Below are 23,506 nucleotides of genomic sequence, written 5' to 3'. Positions count from 1 at the left end.
TATTTATTATGTAAACATATCTACAAATAATACAGCAACTCATTAGCAACTAAATTAAACCTATTTTTATTACTTCCTTAAATTTACTTGACTCTCTAATGGGTCATATAGACTACTATATAACCACTGCTTCTCTAAAGAAAAGGTGGAGAGAAAACACTAAACCCTATGGGTTTCATATACAAAACTCTACTCTTGCTCTGTGGAGAGAAGAGGATCACCAAAAGCTGTGATGGCTGTGAGTTTTACTGCATTAAGTTAAAAACTTGTCATTCACATTGAACATGCAGTTTGGGGCAGAATTCACTGAATTTTCCACTGAAATCCAGAGATGGCTGAAAACTGGAATATGCAGGGATATTGCAGTATTTAAACACGTGCTTTAACCCCAAGTTCCCTCTATCTTTAGAATACCTGCTTTTGGTCCCATGTTTGATGTTTTCTTTTTTAATAATTTCATTTTGTTATTTTGCTGCTTTCAGCTCTATTTCTCCCATGCTTATTGGAAGATGGCCTCTGTGACTGCTGCCACACTAAGCCTTCCTGCTAATCCACAATCCAACACTGTTATCAAATTCTTTAGATGCACTGTGAAGACACAGCCAGGGAGATCAGTTTACCATGAGAAACAAACATGGAATGCCTAAGTTATACTGAAAAACATGGACCATGGGAAAATGATTTGCTAGTAAAACTGACTGAAGCTAACTTGACCTGGAATAATATTTACAAACAGATCTTCCTGAAAGAAACAGGAAACATTTCTGCAAAGTCTAAATTGCATAAATGGGGGAAAGAGATTAAAAAACCAACCAAGAATGGAAACATTCCAAATTTGAGACAGTATGTAGCTCAAGTTCTGTATTCCCAAGGCTGTTACTCAAGAACTACATGCAGACACAATGTGAAAGAAAACAAATATGCAGTTTTTCAAAAATACACTCCCTTCATCAAGAAGGCAATTATTTCGTATCAATGCTCCTATTTTTCAGCATTTTATGGTGAAAACTATCTTCTCACCTGAACTCATAAGCTGAAGAGACAGGTACAACACATTCTGATTTGCCTACAAAGAACTCCAAGGACACCCAGATAAAGAAATCAATAATTTTGTGTTAAGTACAAAGACTCCAGCAGGACACAGATAATGTTACTACCTGATCTGTGATGGTTATTTGTGGGCAGCCAGTGTGGCAAGGGCTATAGAAATTCTCTGTCATGTCCAGAACATCCTGTATCTGCACTGAGACTGCAGAAGCAGTCTAGATCCAGAACTCTTCTTCACCACACAGTTCTTCAGTAACATAAGATGCATAAGTGGACAACACCGTGCAAGAAGAACATTGACAACTGCCAGGTCAGAAATGTGAGAGCTGCCGATTTTGGTGCACAGCAGGAGGTACCCATGCCAAGACAGGCACCTTCTTAAGAGCAAGACAGAGCAGCAATACATGTGAACACAAAGGTAAGGAGCAGAACTGGGACTCCTGCTCTTCACACATTAGGGTAAGATCACATCTTTGACACACACCAAGCACCCTCCATGAGCAGCACCTCATCTATCAAAAAACCTTTTTATCTGACAAACTAGCTGCATTTTTTAAAAATAGCTTTCACTTCCAAAAGTTCAATTTAGACAGCAGCATTTTTTTTTACTAGTCAGTGATCAGCACTTTGGGATGTAAAACAGACAAATAAGGATGTTAGAAATCCCATCTGACTGGTATTTTAAATCATGTTTCGATAGATGCTTGATAAGAGGCAGAGAAATATTCAGTATATCAGCCTTATCATCATGAGGAAAAAAAATCCCAACCAAACACACACCAAGCCCCCCCATCTGTCTATGGAACACATTCTCATCTCTCACATACATTCATTCTAAAACCCAGTCACTGTTTAGTCAATTGTACTGCAGGAAGGACCTCAGAAAAATATCACAACATCGTCACCATCTTGTTGAATCAAAGTTCAATTTGCTTTAACACCATAACAAACATATTCCTGTAATCTGTACCTATATCCTACTCTCCAAGTATCAACAAAATTCAGAGTGATATACTTATCTACAATACATAAAAGAATCATATCACCGCTATAAGCTGTAGTGTAGCAATATAGTGGCAAAGCATGAAACAGTAATCAAAGTCCTGAAAAATACACCATTGTCAGCACTGTACACTGGTACCAGTGTATTATAGCACCTCGGTTTCAAATAAATCAACCTAAGTGCCTGCTTTGGTAAGCACTTCAAATTCACTGTACATCAGCATTAGGGGGGGTAATGCACAAAGAAACAAATCAGGGAATGGGACTTGTAAATAACAACTCAATTAGCAGATTTATATTACTCATTTCCTAATAAACTTTCTATCCACACCTACACAGCAAACCCTCCTACAGCCTTTCCCCCTTCATTTACATATCTGTGCAGGCCTGCTCTTTTTTCTGGCGAGCCCCTTTGCCCTTTCAATCATGAAGTATATTACTCCACTGTCAGAGCAAAGCAGTTCCTAACAACGGGGAGCCCAGCTGGGATAGGAAGAGGGCAGCAGGCTCAGGCATTAACATAATAATCCAACTGTGTTCCCCCAGGCCCTTAGGGCACACAGCATATTAGGCAGCCCTCCTGCGCCGCCCGGGCCAGCCTGCCGGATCACCTGCCCATCAACCTGTGGCAGTCGCCCCCACCTCGGCCCATCCAGCCCCTGCCAAGCTCTCATCCCAATTACCTTCCCACAAGAGACACAGGGCCATTTTCCACGCCTCAACGTGCCTGCTGCACATCCTTATTTACTCCGTTCGAATGCACCTTGCCGTGCCACTCCAGCAGACTTGCTCCCTTGCCTTTTAACTTCTGGAAACTCTAGGGATTAGAACAGGACCTACTGCTGCTGGCGGCAGGAGCCAGACCTTGGAACAAAAATTCAGATACAAAGCAGTGCTCTCCAGATGCATCTTTCAGCTCTACCTATCCTCTGGATTCTTCCCTGAAAGAAAGAGCAGGAAAACCCAAAGAGGCAGACACATGCCTTTGTTATTTCTGCGCCGTGCCATGCAAGGAAACCAGTTTAGGGTGGGCCCGCTTGTTCTTGCTGGGGTTTGGAATGCTGGAGGATTTTCAGCAGTAAAGTTATTTCACAGTCTTTGGTACAAGGCCTGCCACCCTACAGGACACAGCTACTGATTAAGGAACAGAGCCCGTAACAAGATTTCAGTGTACAAACACATTCTAGGTATTTCCAACAATCACTATAACGCTGATTTCAGACACAAGACCTATGAAACTGTCCAGTTTGAAGAAGCCTTAGAATTGTACTACTCTCCCCAACTAACATTCCTTAGCACCTGAAAAATATTCCCATATTTCAAATGCTTTCGGTAACAAACTACAACTCAGAATATTAATTTGCACATACCCTCTACTAAGCCCTTAAAATATATATATATACACTTCTTATGCAGTGTATTTCAGTGCAGTTCTGTAAAAACCCTTTATTTACAGTATATATGCTGCTTGTACAAAGTACTTAAAGAAAAATAAACACACTTGCCAGTAAAACCCAGTATTTTCCTCATATTATACAAGACAACCTCGGAGACTACTAGGAGAAAAGCTCTGGTTCTACTCTAACTTTTATTCTCATTAAAACATACATATTCTCTAATTACCCTTAACAATGGAAGGCACAACAGAAATGTAATACAGTCTTGTTAAAATAACGTTCTGCAGAGTGTGCAAAGCCTAATTTACTTGATCACTTGTGAAGCAAAATTTCCCTAACCTCATTAATTTTCATTAATCTAGCCCTCTCAAAGAAGGAAATATTCAGCAGCAAATGTGCATTTTATTTTAAAAGCTCAGTACTTATATTATCAGTACAAAGAAGTGTTAAGCATAGTAATCCATGTCACAATAGCCTGTCAGAGAAAGACCACAGAAAACAACATTAGCCATGTAATTAAAATATTTTAGAAAGCAATCCTTAGGCAAGCTCTGCCTATTACTATTCCTTGAATACACAACACTAACAAAAAGTATACATTATGAAAACCGTGTCACATTTTAAAAACATTTTGCTTACAAGCAATTAATTTTCCCAACGCAGACGTTCTTTTCTGCCATCACAGCCATAACTTGTTAGCAGCACGCCCCTTGGAGCTGGGAAGGGGGCACAGTTAAAGCAGCCCTTTGCCTTGAATTTATGCTGGGTCACAGGGTCACCAATAAAACACCAGGATAACCCAGGGGTTTGCTAAGTACTTTATAGAGTCAGGAGACTTCTTATACAGCCACAAGCTCATATATTACTATGGCTTGATTTAGATTTTTAGGATCTGCAATTTAGAGAGGAAGGGCTTTGTCAACCAGCTTCTGACCTTTCCATCATCTCTTCTGCCACACGAGGAAATTCCCATCATGGCTGGCATAAAACTGAATAGCACTTGGAAAATTCACTACAGCTTTTTTCCTTCAACACCTCTAAGCATAGATGACTTTGCTCATCCGAAAACCAGAAAAAGGAGTTGACATTTTTAATTACAAGAGATTATAAGAACACTCATAGCTTTCTGGAGTTTGTTCTAAATTATTTCCTTTCTTCCCCATATTAGAAGCTCCACAAACTAAAGTAACAGCAAGTTGTTCTTGACATGCTGGAAAACCAGATGTTCTACAGCAAGATTTCCCTGCCAAGAATTTGAATATAATCAAGTCACCAAGCAGCTTTTGCTTGTGATCACTCACACCTTGCCATGAGCAGACACCTTTCAAAAAGTTGCCATGTTAGTTACATTTCTCATTTTTCCTATGAATTCCAGTGTTGTGAATGGAACATGAGACTGGAAATAAACTTCTGAATGGAAACAAAGATCTTTCTATTTATCTCATTACGTGATCTTTAGATCATGTCCCTGCCTCAATTACATCAATATGAGATTTTTAATTTAATTTTACACAGCCCAAGGTCATAATGGCTCAGGTAAGTAAAAAGTCAAGCCATAGTTTAAGTTTCTCATACAGCTTGGGTTGTCATGGGCTGTTTTAAAACAGTAAACAACCCCCAAACCACTAAACATAACAATAGCAGTATGGAACAAAACAGATACAGATTTTACAGATACAGATACAAAACATATACAAATTTCATTTGACGACATTACTATAAAACACCTACATAATCCCTTGAAGTAACAGACTCCTAGGTCCATGCAGATGTTGCATATTAATTTTCTGCATAATTTGCCCTTCAATTCAACTGTAACTTTCTTTTCTTTTCTTTTATAACCCTCACTCTCGCTGACTGCTTCTAGAGCCCTTCCCCTTTCATATGGCTTTATTCTTAAATACAAGACAGGTACATATTAGTCACACAACTGTTTCCATCACTACACAGCTGTGCCAGCAGGACACCCCTGTCAGCCCTGGATACCCAACAGCCCTAACCAGAGAACGCTTCCCACAGATTTCTAGTAGGCTGTGTCTTTACTTCCTGTGTTTTTTCCTTCACAAAAGTTATTTCAAATTCATAGACTCTCTGGTAATAGAAGCATCCAGAATGAAGCAGTAGTCATTAATATGCAATGTAACACCTTAATGTACTCAAATTTATTCAGCTTGTTGTGGTGGGTTGACCTTGGCTGGATGCCAGGGTCCTACCAAAGCCACTTTATCACTCCCCTCTTCAGCAGGACAGGGGAGGGGAAAAATATAACACAACACTGGTGGATTGGTATCAGGACAGGGGGAGATCACTTACCCATTTACTGTCACAGGCAAAACAGACCTGACTTTGGTAAGAAATAATTTTTTCCCCTATCAAATCAGAGCAGGATAACAAGAAATCAAATCAAATCTTAAAACCACCTTCCCCTCACCCCTCCTTTTTTTGCAGGCTTAATTTTACTCCACAATTCTCTACCTCCTCCTCACCAGAGGTGCAGGGTGATGAGAAACAGGGCTTATAGTCAGTTCATCACACACTGCCTCTGCCTCCTCACACTCTTTCCCTGCTCTGGAAGGGGACTGCACAGGCTGCAGTTCATCAGAAACTGCTACGGTGTGGGTCCTTTTCCATGGTGCAGTGGTTCAGGAACAGGCTGCTCCACGATGGGTCCCTCACAGGGTCACAAGTGCTGCCAGCATGAGCTCCTCTCTCTCCATGGATCTGAAAGTCTTGCCAGGAGCCTGCTCCAGTGCAGGCTTGCCCCAGAGTCACATCCTCCTTCAGGCATCCACCTGCTCCAGTGTGGGGTTCTCCATAGGCTGCAGGTAGATCCCTCCATGGGCTGCAGGAGAATCCCAGCTCTGGCACCTGGAGCACCCCCAGCCCCTCTTTCTCCACTGGCCTAGGTGTCTGCAGGGCTGCTCCTCTCATGTATTATCACTCCTCTCTCCTCACTGCTGTTGTGCAGAGACTTCTGCCCCTTCTTAATTACGTTATCCCAGAGGTACAACCAGCACCTGCTGATGGGCCCTGGCCAGTGGCTGGTCCATCTTGGAGCCAGCTGGCACTGGCTCCATTGGATGTAGGAGATGCTTCCAGCAGCTTCTCCCAGACTACGCCCTGTAGCACCCTGGCTTTGCCACACAAATCCAATAGACTTGTATAAGGTATTTACACCTGTTTCTGAGTCCACTCAAAGACCTGCATTGCTCTAAAGCCAGTTTTCTGTAAATCCAAATCAAGAACTGCATTACAGGTCCTTATGGTATTTCATGGTACAGAAATGTGCCACATGAACAAGAAAGCAGGGGACAATCTACTTGAAGAAGATATCAGTAATTTCACCAGTTTCAAACACCAAGTACTTGTTTAAAAACAACCAGCATCTCATAACTTCATCTCTCAACATAAGAAGTTGCTAGCATGTAAGGGAGAAGTAGTTCTGCAGTGCTTTTCTCTGCTCCTCCAATGCATTGGAATCTCCCACATCACCTCAGATTCAGTCCCCTTTTTACTTAAACTGGTTGAGGTGACAGTAGTGATCAAAATGTATGAATTTTATCAGCCTGAAAACACAGGGAGATGGCTGTGCCTCTACTTCTATAAACTCATCTAGTATTTGCTGACTGCATCACATTCTTGCTTGTCAGCAGCAGTGGAATGGCTTCCAAGAGCTCTAGGCAGATAACCAAAGAGAATGAAGTGAAAGGAATTCTGTTTCAGAAATGCTGTGTATCCATCCAGTAGGGCTCTCCCCAAAACCTCAGCTAGGGATTGATTCCACACACCCTCCAGGCCCCTGCTGCCTTTTTTCAGGTAACTCAGAGGTAGCTTTCATTCTAACTGGCCTTTGCAGACATAACTTCATGGACACCTGGATTTTACCTATTCCAGTTCTGACTGTAACCTTCCACAGAGCAGTGCAGACAAACAAAACTGCTCCAACACCTCCCAAAGGAATGACGGAGAAAGAAACATAAGAAAAAGGCAACCCACAAGGCTTGTGCAAAACAGAATTGAAATGTTATGAAGAACTCATTTCTTTATGCTAGGATAGCCAGGCAGAATCTTTTGAGTGCTTGTGCCTGGAATAAATGGCAACAAATGATCCAAAATCCAGGGTGCCACCATCCTTATGGGAACAGCTACTGTCTGCAAATCACTCCTGTGCAGCTGCACCTCTGAGAAGCACAGTACCTGTCTTCATCCTGCCCATGTTATGAACCTCATTGAAATTTTCAGATAATGATTGGCTATACCTGCTGGTAGCCATAGGTTAAATAACCCTGGTTCACCAGAAAGCTTTTCCCTCACATTTCTTTAGATGGTGATGTGTTTTAAACAAAGCTTTGGGTGTGCAGCTGAACAGAAATGGGGACAATGGAGCAGCAGCCACGGCTGTGTTGGAAGATGCAGACAGCATCTGCCACACCACCTGTGACAGAAGTGAAAGTATATAAAAAAACACAATAGACTTTCAGGCAGGTCAGCTTTTGGGGTTTCTTGCTCAAATAAAAGGGTTCGAAGTGAGACTGTCAAGACTGAAACAGACAAATCAATTCAACCCTTTAAAGCACTCCAGGGATCTTTTCTTCACTTACTGCTCACTTCAAATGCCTGTTAGAATTGTTAGAGACCTGCAATATAGATATTAAACCACACACAAACTTAGTGTGACCAGAAACTAAACATGCACATAGAGTATTTGTCACACATAATATTGTATAACGTTAAAGATAGTGAAATTGCAGTGATCAGAACAAACAACAGATATCTCTGATAATTATACATTATTATTCAAAGTCAGGGAAAATTGTTGTCTTCAATTCTACAACAACAGAGAACGTTACTGCTTAGTAAAATAGATTTTCAACTCACAACCTTCCTATTTTCACCCGAGTAAAAAAAAAAAAAAAGAGAAGCACAGAAGGTCACAATCAAGTTTTCCTCTCTTCTCCCTCTCCCTAGGAGTCACTCATTCCTGAAGCACAAGAATTCAGAGTCAGCACTTACAGTCAGTTTGTTATTTCAGAATGTAGAATACAAACAAGTCATGATCACTAAAAGTATTAATTACCATTTAATTAGAAATACCAATAAGGGAGAAAGCAATGATATGCAGACATCTCATCCCTGGAATTAGATACCAATTCATTTTAGATTATTAGGAAGCAATAAACCAAAATGACCACCCTGACAAGTTAACTATCATTACTGACACAGTTCTGGATAAGAATGACACCAGTCCACAGGATGGCACAGTAAACAAAGGGAAATCATGCTCACCTGTGACATTTACAAATGACCATGATAAAAAACATCTGAATGAGTTACATAAATTTGCTATTATGAGAGTATTTCATTTACTTTTAATTTTTTTTAAACTAACATCTAATGGTATCAAAAAGAACAAATAGTTCTTATGAACAGGACTGTACTGGAAAGAAAATTTAACCAACAAAAGGGTTAATTAGGGATACAAATTTTCTCAGACTGTTAATAATGGGAATGACACATAGTATGTGCCCATAAGTAATTCTCAGGTATCTTTGATCTTCAGCCCCCAGCGATTACTGTTGCCTACCATACCCTGGCCTCTGGGACTCTCTCAGAACCAGACATCTGGCTACTTTGTTGTTTTAGACTAATCTCATCCCAGGAGAGCTCAAGAAATGACACCAGGCAAGGAGGGTCCTGGCAAGGGAAAAAACATTACGGTATCAGCAGATTTTCGAGTGGACTAGAGTATCAAAATTGTCTGCAAATTTCTATAGGGATCCCGGGGCTGCTCAGCTCTCCAGCACCACTTTCACACAGAACACCAGAATGCACATGATCCTGTTTTAAGAAACTGTTATCTCTTTAGAGAAGCTAATGAAGGATAATCCAAGCAAGAACGTGTGACAAAGGCAAACAGAAGTTAAAAAAAAAAAATCCTTTAAGGGAAGTGTGGATTTAATGAAGACTTTTTTTGAAAGACCAAGACGTGCTGCATGAGCAAGCAATGTTTTTCAAAGCCCGTTAAAAATAATCCAACACCTCAAACACTATTTTTGAGCCATTCAGAGATTTTAGCTGCCAGCAGTGTTATCCCTGAAGAATGACACTGACAACTGCAACACATCCAGCTGAGTGCCCGACTGCCTGCTCTGAGCTTAGACACAGAGCAGTTCATGATGCACAGAGCTCACAGGGGTCAAATGGTAAGTAAACATGGACAAAGGAAGGTGTAAGTCCAAGGCCAGGCTCTCTCACCATCAGAGGCTACCTGGGTTTTCCCACAACCTCTAGTCCAGGCTCCCACCCTGCCCAAATCGCTGTAGGTCTCAGATGTGCCGCTGGCAGCTCCACAAGAGCTGTTGCAGGGATCCCTGCAGAAGGCTCTTTTCCTATTCCTACAGCAGAGCTCCTGCATCCCAGGTGTTCCCAGTGCTCACTTACTGCCTGCACTCAGCAACACAAGGAACCAGAGCGCTTAGACCTGGAATAAACAGAAATCTCACGTGTTTTTTCTGAGAGCAATTAAAATTAACAACAAACACTATCTGAGCCATGTAATTCCAATAAGCATCGCTTTTAAAATCCAAGGATAGCACATAACAAGAAAAATTCACTTCTGTGTGGGAGTCCTTTTGTTTGAAATCAGCCACCACACCTTTTTTCCCCCCTTCTATTAGAAAGAGTAAGCTAAAAAGAATGGACACAAAATAAAGTCAGATTCTAATACTTTTCTCATGGCAGGCCCATATGACTTAACTTTGCTTCATTTCAGGATATTTCAAAGTGCTCAGAACAAAGGTATGGAAAAAAATCTCTGAATAAACTGTCATATCACACCAGCTTCCAAATAAAACCTTTAGCAAGTGCTACAGACAGAAACAGTTTGAAAATCATGTGCTTTTTACTGGTGATCTGCTGTTACAGAGCATCCTACTCTCTTTATTTCCTCATTTCTCAAACCACAGCTATCCTGCTTCCTTCCAGCCACAACATTCTACTCCCAGTGGGACAAGCTACACTAAAAAGTTACCCCAAAGTATTTATGCAGTTTCCTAATGCACTGTAACATTGGACCAATAAGAAAAGAACCTGTGCACCACTGTCTTTAGCTGCATCATGTTAACAGCAAATTAACTCCTGAAAAATTCAGTGTACTTGTGAGATATTCAGAAAGATGCTAAGCTATTTCTTTCTGAACATGAACTAAGCAAATTCTCCTCTGCTTGTATGGTATGCTGTTAGAATGAATGTGGATTAGTCCAAATAATTACATTTTAAAATACTGGCAGCACCAGGATGACATAAACTGTTTTTTATGCCCTCTCTATTAACATGCTGAACAAATGTTTGTCTGAAAAGCTTTGCTATGATATCAGCCTGTTAGAGTTTAATTGATGACTTCTGTGACTGCTGTATCTTGCAAGTAGCTATGATGTTTCACACAACAGAAACAGGAAAAAGTCATGAAATATTCCATATCATCACAGTAAAACTTGTATTGGCCTTATCAACACATCGTCTACTGCAGAGCAATCCAGACTGCAGTGTAACAAGAAAAGTGCTGTAAGGCAGAACAGGTCAAACTAAGGTGTTTTCCTGAAAAGCATGCGACTTTATGGGTGAGTTGGCATCAATACAAGTAACAAAAAAATGAAGTGCAGACTAGGCAGAATTTTAATTTTGGTATTTTATGCACTGTAGATACCTAATACCTTCCTGTCTTCACCAGCCTTAGAATTCAAATAGCATCCCACACAGTTGCCTTTCCCTCTACTTCCTTTTAAATCAATGATAAACAAAACTCCACAAAACCCCACATTATCTACTTCACAAAAACACACAGAAAAAGATAGTAAAAAGCAAAGAAATCTCACACGAATTCTACATATCAAAACCAGTAAAATTTAAACTATATACACATTCTAATGAACATTTTTCCCAGTGCCTAAAGGCATATTTTGTGAGATTGTGTTAAATATGCAGTTACAGCCTAGACATAGGTGCTACAGCCTTATTTGCAAGGCCATATGCCATCACCAGGACTCCAACAGCAAATGAGCAAATGGTCCAGAACATAAATACTCCTCGTTTTACTCTAAGTATTGATTTATGTTCTGTGGGTATCCAAACTCGGTAGCTAATGCTGCCTGGCACTATCCATTATGAAATTACAGCTCTTCAGGTGAGGTTTTCTAATAGTGAATAAAGCTCCCCACAGCCCTTCTCCAAAAGCTCCCAGCTGCAAACAGAAAGCACTGTAGCATGACAGGAATGCCAAGATGTCCATACAAAAGCAAATCAAATATGAAAACAAGCTCCAGAGAAAAAAGGATTGTCTTCAAACAAAATCCGTGTTAACACTTCTCCTAATTTGGAAATGAAATGGAATAGTTCCTATTTTTCTGTCATTACAGTGGAAGAGAGAGAGAAAAAGCCCTTCTGGACATGAGTAACACCACCATGAACAAGAACTCCTCCAAGAACCTAGTTAGTCTACACCAAAAAAGGTTTAATGGCTAATATTTTAAATGGGCTACAGTTCAAGCAGTGATCTCACTGCAGAACCATTAATCTCCCCCAAGTACTAAAGTCCTAACTAGGATTCAACCTATATATTTGAAAGGCTGTCTATACAGCTGGTACATGTTCTTTCCTCTTTCTCAATCCAGGGCATTGAACAGCATAGCTCTATAGTTCACTGCTGACTACATGTATACTGTACACTTTTCATGGTTTAGGTATTTATTTCTGTGTTTCATTTCTGTCTGTACGAACAAAACCCATGAGAAAACATCCATAAACCACTTTGATTAAATTCTCCTGGGTTTTGGAGGCTGCCTTTGCCTCCACTGAAAGCTAGAGGAAATAGGCTTCTGAATGTAGATGGAAGAACCACACATTTCCTCCACTGGGCAAAGCTCTGCTTCTTATCTTGTAATTACAGAGTTTGTCAGTTAATAAAATGACTTTACAGTCCTCTAAAACCTGCATAAGGAGATAGTAGAGGTGAAGCTTAGTGATGTTCCTGAGGACACACTTCCTAGAGATAAGTACAGTTACTCTAACTTCAAGATAATGACATAAACTTAGCCCACAAATCGAGCTCCATCTTTGGAAGCATTTATAGCGTGAACAACACTGATCCTTGTTTTTTAGTTCTCTATTTTATAATTACAGGCAGTTGCAGTTATTTGAAATAAGACCATATTTTTAAAAGACAGTATTTAACCTCGAGAATACAGTGGACCAAAATGCAGTGCTTTACTCATTTATGCATCTCCTTGGCATTTACGTCAGCTTCACACTTTTGCACAAGGACACCACACACAATTGCTGCCTCTGGAATCCACCTACTAGAAATCACAAAGGTCCAATCTCCTTTGGACTCTCACCTACACTGATCCAGCCCATTCTTTGACTTCAACAGAAGAAGATCAGATTTACACTAGGATAAAGGAGAAGAATCATGCCCAAGTTTCCAGGTACCTTCACTAGCAGCATAGGTGTTCTTGTGCTGGCATGTGCTAATTAGAAGGAAAAACCCAATTCAACTATTTCTAGTTTTGTAAAAACATCTAAGAAATGAGATGGCTCAGAAGAAAGTCTCAGCATATTACAGTATGTTCCACAGGAGGAAATAAGCTGACAAAAATGAAATTTTCCATTGCCTCGCATCACACATTTAGAAGGAAATTGAAGCCTGAAAGACAGGAGATCTCTAAAATCTGCTTGTATGCAATCTGCATTAGGCTGCAAAAATATTAAGAGTATTAAAAGACAGTTTTGCCTCCCACTACTCTTAAACCAAACAAAAAACACCCACAAGCTGATAAAGAAACCATGACACAGCCTGCTGGAGTGTTGCTAAATGAGCCATGCACCTCACAAGATACTGTATGATAAGTTACCATGACAAGTCATTTGTCTGAGTGTAAAATCCTCCTGCAAGTTGGAAGCACTGACTGAAATTAAAACCAGACAGTCAGGGAAAAGAAGACTATTACAGATTTACACTGTGGTTTCATACTAGTAGGGAAGATGACAAACAGCATGCTGAAACTGGCTGATGATTTGGAAGAGGAGAGAAATTAAAGTCAGTCTGATCACTTAGAGATATGACAGAATGCTTAGCCGATGTGCACAAGGACTCAGATTATGCAAAAATACCAGAGGGGAAGAACTGGGAGCATGGTAAGCATAACTGTGCTGCTAAGACAATGAGGGAGATTGTAATTCTGAAGACAAACATGCATATCTGAATCCTGATCACAGAGAGAGCACAGCTGGCAGACTCACAAAGTACCTCAGTTATAAGGTATCCTTATGTTCCAGGAGCTCATATTTACATAAACCAAAGTTACACGAAACTGCATAGGCTGGTGTTTTAAATTTGTATACGGGTATACATGTTACCTATAGAAGTGAGCTATTTTAATGGAATAGTCTAAACTCCAAAACAGGAAAAAAAAAAAAATAATTAAAATGCTGAGGAATCAATTAAAATAAAGAAATCTAGGTTACAAGGTAGGTATTTTGTTGTTATTTGCAGAAGGTGAGATAAAACTCTGAGTTTTATCTACTGGGAGTTTCAGGAAGGTTTGGAAGCCCAAATGCAGCAACAGAGGCACTTGTTACCCAAGGGGTCATGACAGCAGACTCCTCGTGAAGCAGAGATACCCCAGAGTGACTTGCTCACAGAAGAGATTTGAGGACAGCGCTGTACAATAACATGGAACTCTGTGTATTCCATACCTACAAATACCATCTATTGTTCTGAGTACCTCAGATCATAAATTACAGAGAACCAAGCCATGCAGAAGTCATCAGCACAGGTGCTGCAAGCAGCAGTCCCAGTATCAATAGTCACAGACATTTGTGATCAGGCTTAGAAACAGAAATGCCTCACAACTGCATAGAAGAGGTGGCACTGCTGGTTGAGAAAAAAGGTATAAGAGAGGCCATTGACTAAATTATTAAAATATACACCTTAGAGGACATAATCTACACAGAAAGTCTCACTCAACACTGATATTCCGGGACATTTGGATAAAGAAAGCACAGCAAGTGTTTTGAGATAACATACATGACAGTAACAGTACAGAAAAAAATGTTATAGGATATATTTCCTAAACTGTAGACCACATCATTTTAAAACAGAAGCATAAAACACATGCATAGATCAGAACTGAGATTTTATGTCTAATTTTAATGCTGCCATGTCTTGAATTACAGGAAACCTATCAAGCCAGTTTATGCTTCCTCTTCTTACAGGACTTTTAAGTAATCTGGTAAGCATTGAATATATGAAAGGTTTCCCAAGAAACCCATCCATTTTGAAACAAAATACTTTGCTAAAGTAGAACACAATTTGATAGCCACTCTTAGAGCTGACTTGCTGTAGCTCCAGTTATAAAATCTGACTACTGTAGAATTAGCTAACATTTTCAAAGAGATTAAAATAACACTTGCCAAGAATATGTATGTCCTTGTCATTTGCCTTTGTAACCGGAGAAACAAATACCTTTTCTTAAGGAGATAGAAGGATTTAAGAAAACAAAACAGCAAAACATTGAATTTTAACCCAAAAGTGAATGGCATGAAAAGAGGACCAAGCAGACTATTCTGAATAAAACTGCAACAGCTGAAATTTTCCCGTAAAGGAATCACCTTCATGATAGCAAAGCAAAACAGACTCATTTTTGGTGATGGTCGTTAAATGCTCATCTTTTAAATGCAGCACATCACTGGCAGATTTCACCACTTCTGCAAGCAAAGAGGCTGAGCACTATACCTCAGTAAGCAAGTAAGTACTGCTACAGGCAGAGATATTTGCAAAACCAATCCCAAGGTAGGCACAGAGCTCAGACTCTGCTCATGGGCAGGTTTCTATTGCTCACTGGTACGTGTGTACATATGCAAAGCTTAGAAAACGGCACTGTGTTGAATAAACAGATAAAGGAGTATCTATTTCTAATGACAGGATAAAATTGTAGGTCTCTAACAACCTTAGTTCCACTTATGCTATTCTGCCCTGTTTCCCTTCACCATTTGCTCTTTCTGATTTATGTGACCTATCAGCAAATAAGGACATGCATGCACATGTGCTTGGATGGATTCATTAACATCATTCAGGTTTACTAAATTATCTTCCCATAGAGGGATCATGATTATTATTAAAGTAGGCTGTGTGCAATGACAGAGACTGACACACCTGAAAATCCGGGAATTTTTTAAGTCTTTAAATATAATCTAAATTTAAAAATTTCTCCCTTTGCAAAGGTGGAAATAAAGCATAACAGTAGCAATGATTAGGACCATTCTGATTTCCAGTATCTGGATTACAGGCTGTAAACTCAATAATGTGAAAACCTCAGTGAACGTTTCACACCCCAGTATTATGTCTCAGAAATAACTTTTCAGACTCCATTATGTCCGCCATGAACTTGATCTTTCACCTCTAGTGAAAATCCTCTTACAACTATAATTCTAAAGTTAATGATGAGAGATTTCATTTGCTTTCCAAGCACAGATAAAACCTTTTTGAAATACACTCTCACTGCCATGACCTTGGTCTATGACTTAAGAGTTCACCACATGTAATAATTTACTTTGTCCCATAGGGCTCATTGAGATTTCCTTTTAAAAGGTTTTGGATATGCAGTTGGAGCTGGAGCACTCACACAGCATGCCTCAAGTATACATCCCCATATACATTACAGACATTTTGCAACCACACCATTAAACAAAATGAATTTAGACCATTAAAAATATAACAACAACAACAACAAAGTCTAACTAAGCAAAATCATCCAAACAATAGAAATTCAACATTCTGGGAATACTGTTGCAATAATCCACAATACCTGCTAGAATAGGCAGTTGAAAAATTTCACTGAAGTAACACACATAAACTGGCAAGCTAATTCAGAAAATACACTGTTGCTCTCAACTTAGCAGCTCAAACACAGCTCAGTTCAAGCCCAGAAACGCTCTCTTTAGCTCATGTGCCACATAATTACCAGATTTACTGCATCAGACAACTTGGTTACATATGGCTGCTGACTTCTTTGCTGATAAGCAAAGCTTTTCTGTTTGCTTACGCAGGTCTTACCAAACACGTCTTTAGTATTAAAAACAAATAGAAGGAGTCAGACCTACTGTATTCACCTCAATTAAAGGCATTTTTTTCTGTTCCCTGAATCTTGGGGAAATCTCTCCTGGTCCAAACTCCCTGGGGATGCATCTGAGGGCCTGGGGCAGGGCAGGATGTGGAGGCAGAGCTGGGGAGCAGACCTGGGGAGGTCAGGCTGAGGCTGGTGAGGGGATCCCAAGTGCCAGAGAAGCAAACAGCCTGCAAATGCAGCTTGTTTAGGGGGTATGTACCATGAGGTGCTGGATGGGTTGGCGAAGATTATGTTTAACAGCAAAACAACTTCTCCCTCATCACACAGATGAATTATCAGGGGCTGTTGTGCTTCCAGGGCACTGCTTCAACAGCCTCCTGCCCCTCAAAACTTCCATTTTCTCATAGGGGCTTCCCATGTGAGTACAGAGTTTAAGCTTCTGCACCAGCTATCTCCTTCCTCTGCTAATTTACAATGGCAGGAAAGTACTGGATTTCAAATAGGAAGAACATATTCACGAGGGACCCATGCAAAAATCCTGCCTGAGCAGGAAAGCACCTGAGCATGGGGTCTGCATGTCAGAAAATGGGTTCCCAGGAAACACATGGCTTTACTTCAACACAGCCAGGAAACACTTTATCAGCAGCTTGCTCTTTTCAGACTTCACCATAGGATCAATATTTTCCAGAAATTTGAGCTTGAAAAATGCTTTGGAATCAGTAAAAATTTGCTGCTCTACTGCTCTCCACACTTTTTGCCACATGCTCTAAATAACGAACAAAAAGTCAGTTTAACAGAAAAGTACAAATAGAAAACGCTTCTAAAATATTTACACTTCTCCTATAAAATAATTTTTAATAAATTTGGGCTTATTTAACTGTATAAAGTAACCTAGGAATTTGTCCTGTTTTCACACAAATTAGGTTTTCCTTACAGAACAAAAACACTTTTCTTAACACATACTGAATAAATTGACAAACAATTCAGAAGACAAAAACATTAATGTTCTTTCATAAACACAATGATGAAAAAAAGAATAGCAAAATAAATTTAATTTCCTTGAAAAGGAATAAATTTTAAAGATAATAATAATTTCAACCAAAAATCCTGCTTCATATTTCACAGCTTTAATTTCCACAAATCAGGACTTTATACTGCACACCCAAAAAGAGAGCTAAAAAAAAGAAATTATGGAAATGTTCAATTTGCTTTCTTTTCTACATATTCTTATTAGCCACTAAGCAAAAATATTCACGCCAGCTAAAAGAGTGCTTGGATAGAAAAAAAAAAAAAAAAATGCCAGATAAATGTGCTGAAGCTTTGATTTTAATATGAAAGTGTAAAATCAAGAGAGAGAAACGATGCAACATTTTATCTTTACAAGTCAGTGTCAGAACTCGAGCAGCAATGCTCTCCTTGACTAAACCCACTAAAGAAATTCCTAAATGGCACTTTTTGTTCTCAATAGATTTGTTTAATTTTGATGTATCTGCAGAGAGCTGTAAGGCAAGAGGTGATGGACAGTGGAACCAGAATCCAGCACATCCCTGGGTGTCAGTGCCAGCAAACAACTGCACTGCTCTGCCAAAAGAAAGGTTTTCATTAGAAAACCACCGTCACACAGTGAATGCAGGTGCTCAATGGAATCGAGACTGCAAAAAACACTCCACTGAAAAACAAATCACTTGTACTTTGAATTTCTTTCTAACTTTTACTGCTCCAAAACAGTCTTTAAGCCTTCAGAGGCTGAGTTAGGGAGAGCAGGTAACTTTCCTTGCTAGCAAAATACCTGATTTCTCTCAAACAGGCATAAAATTAAATAGCAAAGAGTCCAGAACCCGAATTTTAGAGCACTATACCCCACCCTCTGCAAATACTTGATCTCGGAATAGTTCACAGTTAAAAATGCTTGCTTTGCATACACAAAGCATTTCCTACAGCACTCACTGCTAAATAAAGGAAGCTCTTGCACAGTGTAGATTCACACTGAGTTAACTTGCAGACCAAGACAAATTCAAAACCACCTTTCTTTAAAAGGCCACTTTTGTCAAGCGTGAGAGCAAGACTCTCCTTCTATCCTGGCTTCTTTATGCCACAAACAGCTTTCAGGGTCAGCGATTGTGCCATAGCAGACAAAAAACTGGCTTCCCAGCCAAGCAAACCTCTAAAAACACTCTCACAAAGTCAGACCGAGGACAGTTGTGCAAACACAGCGGTAAAAACACAAGGCTGTGACAATTCCAGGTAGCTGCCAGCCACAGCCCAGTTTAGTGCCATTTAAACAGGCTGTTTTACAGAGTTCTAGATTATGGCAGAACATGCACAGGACTGCAAGTTCTGCTTTATCATCTTAACTGCACAACTCTAAGAGTCTTGCACTTCCCTACTCTCCTGCACTCCCAGGACTTTTCCAACTGGACCTTATGAGCCATATGAAAAACCTCAGCTAGAGGTAATGACAACAGAGCCAAAATTAAATCTTAACCCAAGTGTAACTCAACCACTGACACCTTGGGTTTGTAAATCAGCTGCTTTTCAAAGGTGCTGGAGAATCTGAAACTTCGTACGAAGTGAAGAGTTTGGAGTTGAAGGTCTTGGCTTGGGATTTCACACACCTCATGTTAGCCTAGATTTGCTCTGCTGAATTAAGAGCAGAAAACCCCCTTCACTCTCAACACTTTGACTAGTGGGCTTGTACTACAACCACTATTGATAAACCAAAGCAGATCAGTGAGAGAAGGAAAAAACCCCAAAGACCCCAATTGCTTGGGTTATAGAAAACTTGAGAGGATATGAGAAACTCTAGAGATAGCTAATGGAGCTGCATGACTGGGGCACATTACAGGGATGAATTCCTATTTTAAGTAATAATTTGGGCTCTTCTATGCATTGATGGAAATAAAATGCACTCATCACTCAGGGAAGGAAAAAACCCAAGTATCAATAAATAGTTCAATAAAAACCATCTGCTCAAAGCACAGCAACGATAAAAGAAAAGTAAACTCTTAGGATTCATAAAAAACTAGACTGCAATACTAGAATAGAGTGGGTGAGTTTAATAGCACAACAGCTCCTATGTACATACAAAGCTTTTGCTGACACAGTTAGTGCTTTATATTTGTATATGTGAAGTACAGACATCCTGCTAAATTTGTCCTCCAACACTCATACACTTCCAAGTGTAGTATCTAATAATAGAATTATTAATTTTCATTTAAAATTGTTTATCTGTGTAGGCAGACAAAATTTACTACTTAGGAAAGGAAAAAAGAATCATGATATTTCTTTTCCTTTTACAGTATCACATTTAAAAACAACAGAATTAAACTACTTACCCTTTCATAAACAAATGCTGGACACATAATATTTTAAGTGTATCTGGAAATCAAATTTTAGACGACACTACTACAGACTTATATTTAGAGAGGAAAACTATATTATAGAAGACAACTAAACATTATGACACATTTAGTTATTTGTAGATTTTAAATTATTTTGTTTCATAATGTTCATGTGTTACCTTCCAAGAGTAAACACTCAGGGTACACTGATGCATCAGTTGTGTATGAATCACAAACCATTAGAGCTTGTACTTCTTTTTATTCATTTTATTTTGTTTTCTAAAAGGTTAATGTACATGTATATACAGTTCAAAGAACTTCAGATATTTTTAGAGAAATCAATATCTTTCCTGTGGCTTTACAGTAGTGTTAGAGCTCACTTTTGCTTTATTTCTACTAAAAAGAACCCCCAAAACCACAGAGACAAAGGAATTTTCCAGCCTTCATTTCTCAGAAAATTCATGTGTTATGTTTTTCAAAATATCATTTAAAACTATAGTATATAATTTGTTGGGTAAATGTTGCTGCTCTCCCTTGATTCTTTCCCAGAAAGGCTAGCTGTGGACCTTGCAAATTTGTATTCGGTTTTATGTTCTACATCTGCTTAAAAAAAAACAAACCTAAAAATCAACAATAGAACTGCTTCTCTACTTTAAGCCTTATTTAATTTCATGTTCATCAGAACACCTTTCTGGCTTTTCTCATTGTAGTCTATTTTATAGTTCAAAATCTTGTCTTGCATATGCAGCACCTTGTTTTACAAAAGGGCATAGCGGAGCCACATTAAAGTTGCAAAAAAACCCAAAACATCACGTTGATTGAGAGGATTTGTACAAACCATAGCTCAGCTGAATAATAACAAAAAAACCTCTTAGGTTGTGTGGTGTATGAGACAGCAAAATAGCCAAAGTATTCTTCAACAAAATGAGCTGTCTGCAACGATTTATCTGTACAATTCCATCACAGCTCCTGCCTGTTATGTTACACTTTTCAAAAGTATGTCATTAAGCTGCCATAAAAGTCATCACAAATTGCTTTTTCTCCCAAACTGATAATAGACTTATAGATCTAATTTTCAATCTCTTTTCTTCATTACTTTGATTCTTAAGGAGAGTATGACATTTGCTGTCTGAATACTTTGTAATATCTGGCATCTCTACAGCACTTCTGAGTACCTCTGAGCTTTTAACAGGTTTGTCTTCACAGTGCCTTGAAACACTGACATGTTTATTTGTCTCTATTGCAGACTTTTAAAGAAATTGTTTTTATAATTTCAAAAAGACTACAAGACTTGTTGAGAAGAAAATGACACAACAAAGCCTTCAGTGCTGTGTCAAGCTACACCATAAAAATTCTGACCCTTCATAGTACACGAGCAAAGAACAATTGTGATGCCTTCAGGTTTTCATCCCAATTTTTTTAGCTTCTTGGACTGTCCTCTACACAAACATGAGACTGATTGACAGAAAATAAGTAATTGAGAAAATACCAACAAATTAAAAATTAGATTTTGATTCTTATGGTGATCCCTCCTCATTTTTCGCCAGTCAACACATGAACCTTTTTTTTGTTCATATAGGGCTTCATATGCATCAAACTAACATTCAGTGCTTGAAATTGGCTTTGGTAATGAACTCAGTGTATTTGTGACAAAAGCTAGGAACAGGTTGGTTTAGAAAGTTGCTTGCAGGGTTAATGAAAGTAACAAAGGAAAAGATCCCAGAAGCAATAATGGAAAATCAGGGTGAAGGAGAAACAGAGAGAAGAAAGTAAGTCTCCCTTTTTATTATCTCACAACCAAATTTTCCAATTATTATGCAGCAAAATCCACCACCCAAGTGGCCTCTAATGATGCGGGCCACTTTCTAAGCACTTGACCAAATACTTAATTACCCTCTCCCAGGCCAAGAAAATATAGATCTCACATCAGATTTTTTCAGCACTGATCTTCAAACACTTCACAAATGTGCTATTATGCATCACAGCTAACCCCAGAGACAATAGCTCACTGTGTTTTACCCAAAAGGTTGATGACAGAGCTAAAAACAGAGACCATGTTTGCCCAGCCCCAGATGTACTACTTCTACCATGACACAAAGCCTGATATTTTCTTGAGAATAACCCAGGTCCAAACTGACAATTAACAGTCACTTCTACTTAGACAAAGAAACCTAAACCTACACTGTCATAACACAGGCAACCACCACAGCTCTTAAGTGCTGTGTTTCAAGACATCCAAAAACGTCTTCAGAGCAGTTATTGAGGGTCTGCCTGTACTCTACAGCAGCAGGACACTTCTCAGACTAAATAGTTCAAGTGGAGCTTCCTTGCTATATTCCTTCTGAGAAAGCTCATTTATCTTCATATTACATTATGCAGTGTAGATACATCCTCAGACAAATCAATTTCTCTAGGTAAGGGATACACATGTTGAGGAAAAAGCAGTTTAAGAAGCATTATTATGAACAAATGCTCTCACAGTATAACCATTTGTATTTCCAGTTGACTGCCAGGTTAAATTCTTCGTATATCAGAATGGATTCAAACTAAAATGGGAAAAAATGCAGTGTTCTGCTATATCAGAAAAAGAAATATATCAGTAGTAACAGCTCAGGTGACGTTGGCAAGGAGAGGTGCAAGACTGTTTTTCTCCCCTACATGAGGGATGTGATTTGCTGATCTTCAGAAGAAAAAAGTCTGAATGACAAAGAAACATCAAATTCCAAACATATGCTTGCATTGGGAACATGCTCAAGTTTGGCAATAACTTTGGTGCACGCTTTGTCTACTCTGAGCTGTTGAAAAGGAGCTTTTCCTTTACAGACTCTCTTTGAGCCCGACTGAGAACCCTCAGTTCCCACGACCAAATTCTTGATTCACCCTCTCTGCTGTCAGCAACTATCTGTAAAACTCATTACTAGGTATACATTTTTACATTCCCCCAACATCAGTTTGGCACAGAAGAATCAGAGTTTAAAGCTCACCTTTAAATCACCTAAAGCTCAGTGATTTACATATTCATGTAATATAAAACAGCCATTTTTCAGCTGGTGTCAAATGCACACACCCTCGCCACCCCTGAAGGACACTACCATCAAAAAGTGCATTCTAATGGTCAAAACTAAAGTACCTCTCTCCCTCCTGCACTGTATTGCAGTGCTTTCAACTAACAAATCTTACTCTAGTTTTTTCCAGAGGATCTTTAGCCTGTTCAAAGGATAGTACAAACAGTGCTCAATGAGCACTCAGTCAATAATCTCACTTAATCCTCACTATGTGGTATCTTGCTGTGATTTACAGCATCTACATAGAATCGTAACTGGAAAACCTCTCATTTCTCTGTTGATCATTATTAGGTATTGAATTATTTCTTTATAGTAACTACTCCCCAGCACCTCCATCAGACAATTTTATGGTTTTTTTTTTCAAGGTAGCAAACTGGCAGACAGTGATGTGCATCAGGATTGCCCATAATTAGAGATGGTTGACTTGAAATGCTTTGGGTCTCTCTTCAGAGGATAAAGCAATTAAACAGCACTTTGTCAGTACAAAGTACAACTTCAATCTCTTTCAGCGCTATCATGTGTTTTCAAAG

At 39.2% G+C, this 23,506-nt stretch overlaps 1 protein-coding gene across 1 annotated transcript in view; it reads right to left on the bottom strand.

Moving 5' to 3' along the window:
- The window catches only part of SLC10A7 (solute carrier family 10 member 7), a 137,750-nt gene that overhangs the window by 100,447 nt on the left and 13,797 nt on the right, over window positions 1–23,506 (bottom strand).

The sequence above is a fragment of the Sylvia atricapilla genome, chromosome 4 (genome assembly GCF_009819655.1).
Source record: "Sylvia atricapilla isolate bSylAtr1 chromosome 4, bSylAtr1.pri, whole genome shotgun sequence".
In the NCBI taxonomy this organism is placed as follows: domain Eukaryota; kingdom Metazoa; phylum Chordata; class Aves; order Passeriformes; family Sylviidae; genus Sylvia; species Sylvia atricapilla.
The sequence above is the reverse complement of the archived record's forward strand: the minus strand, read 5'-3'. Positions and strand labels throughout refer to the sequence as shown.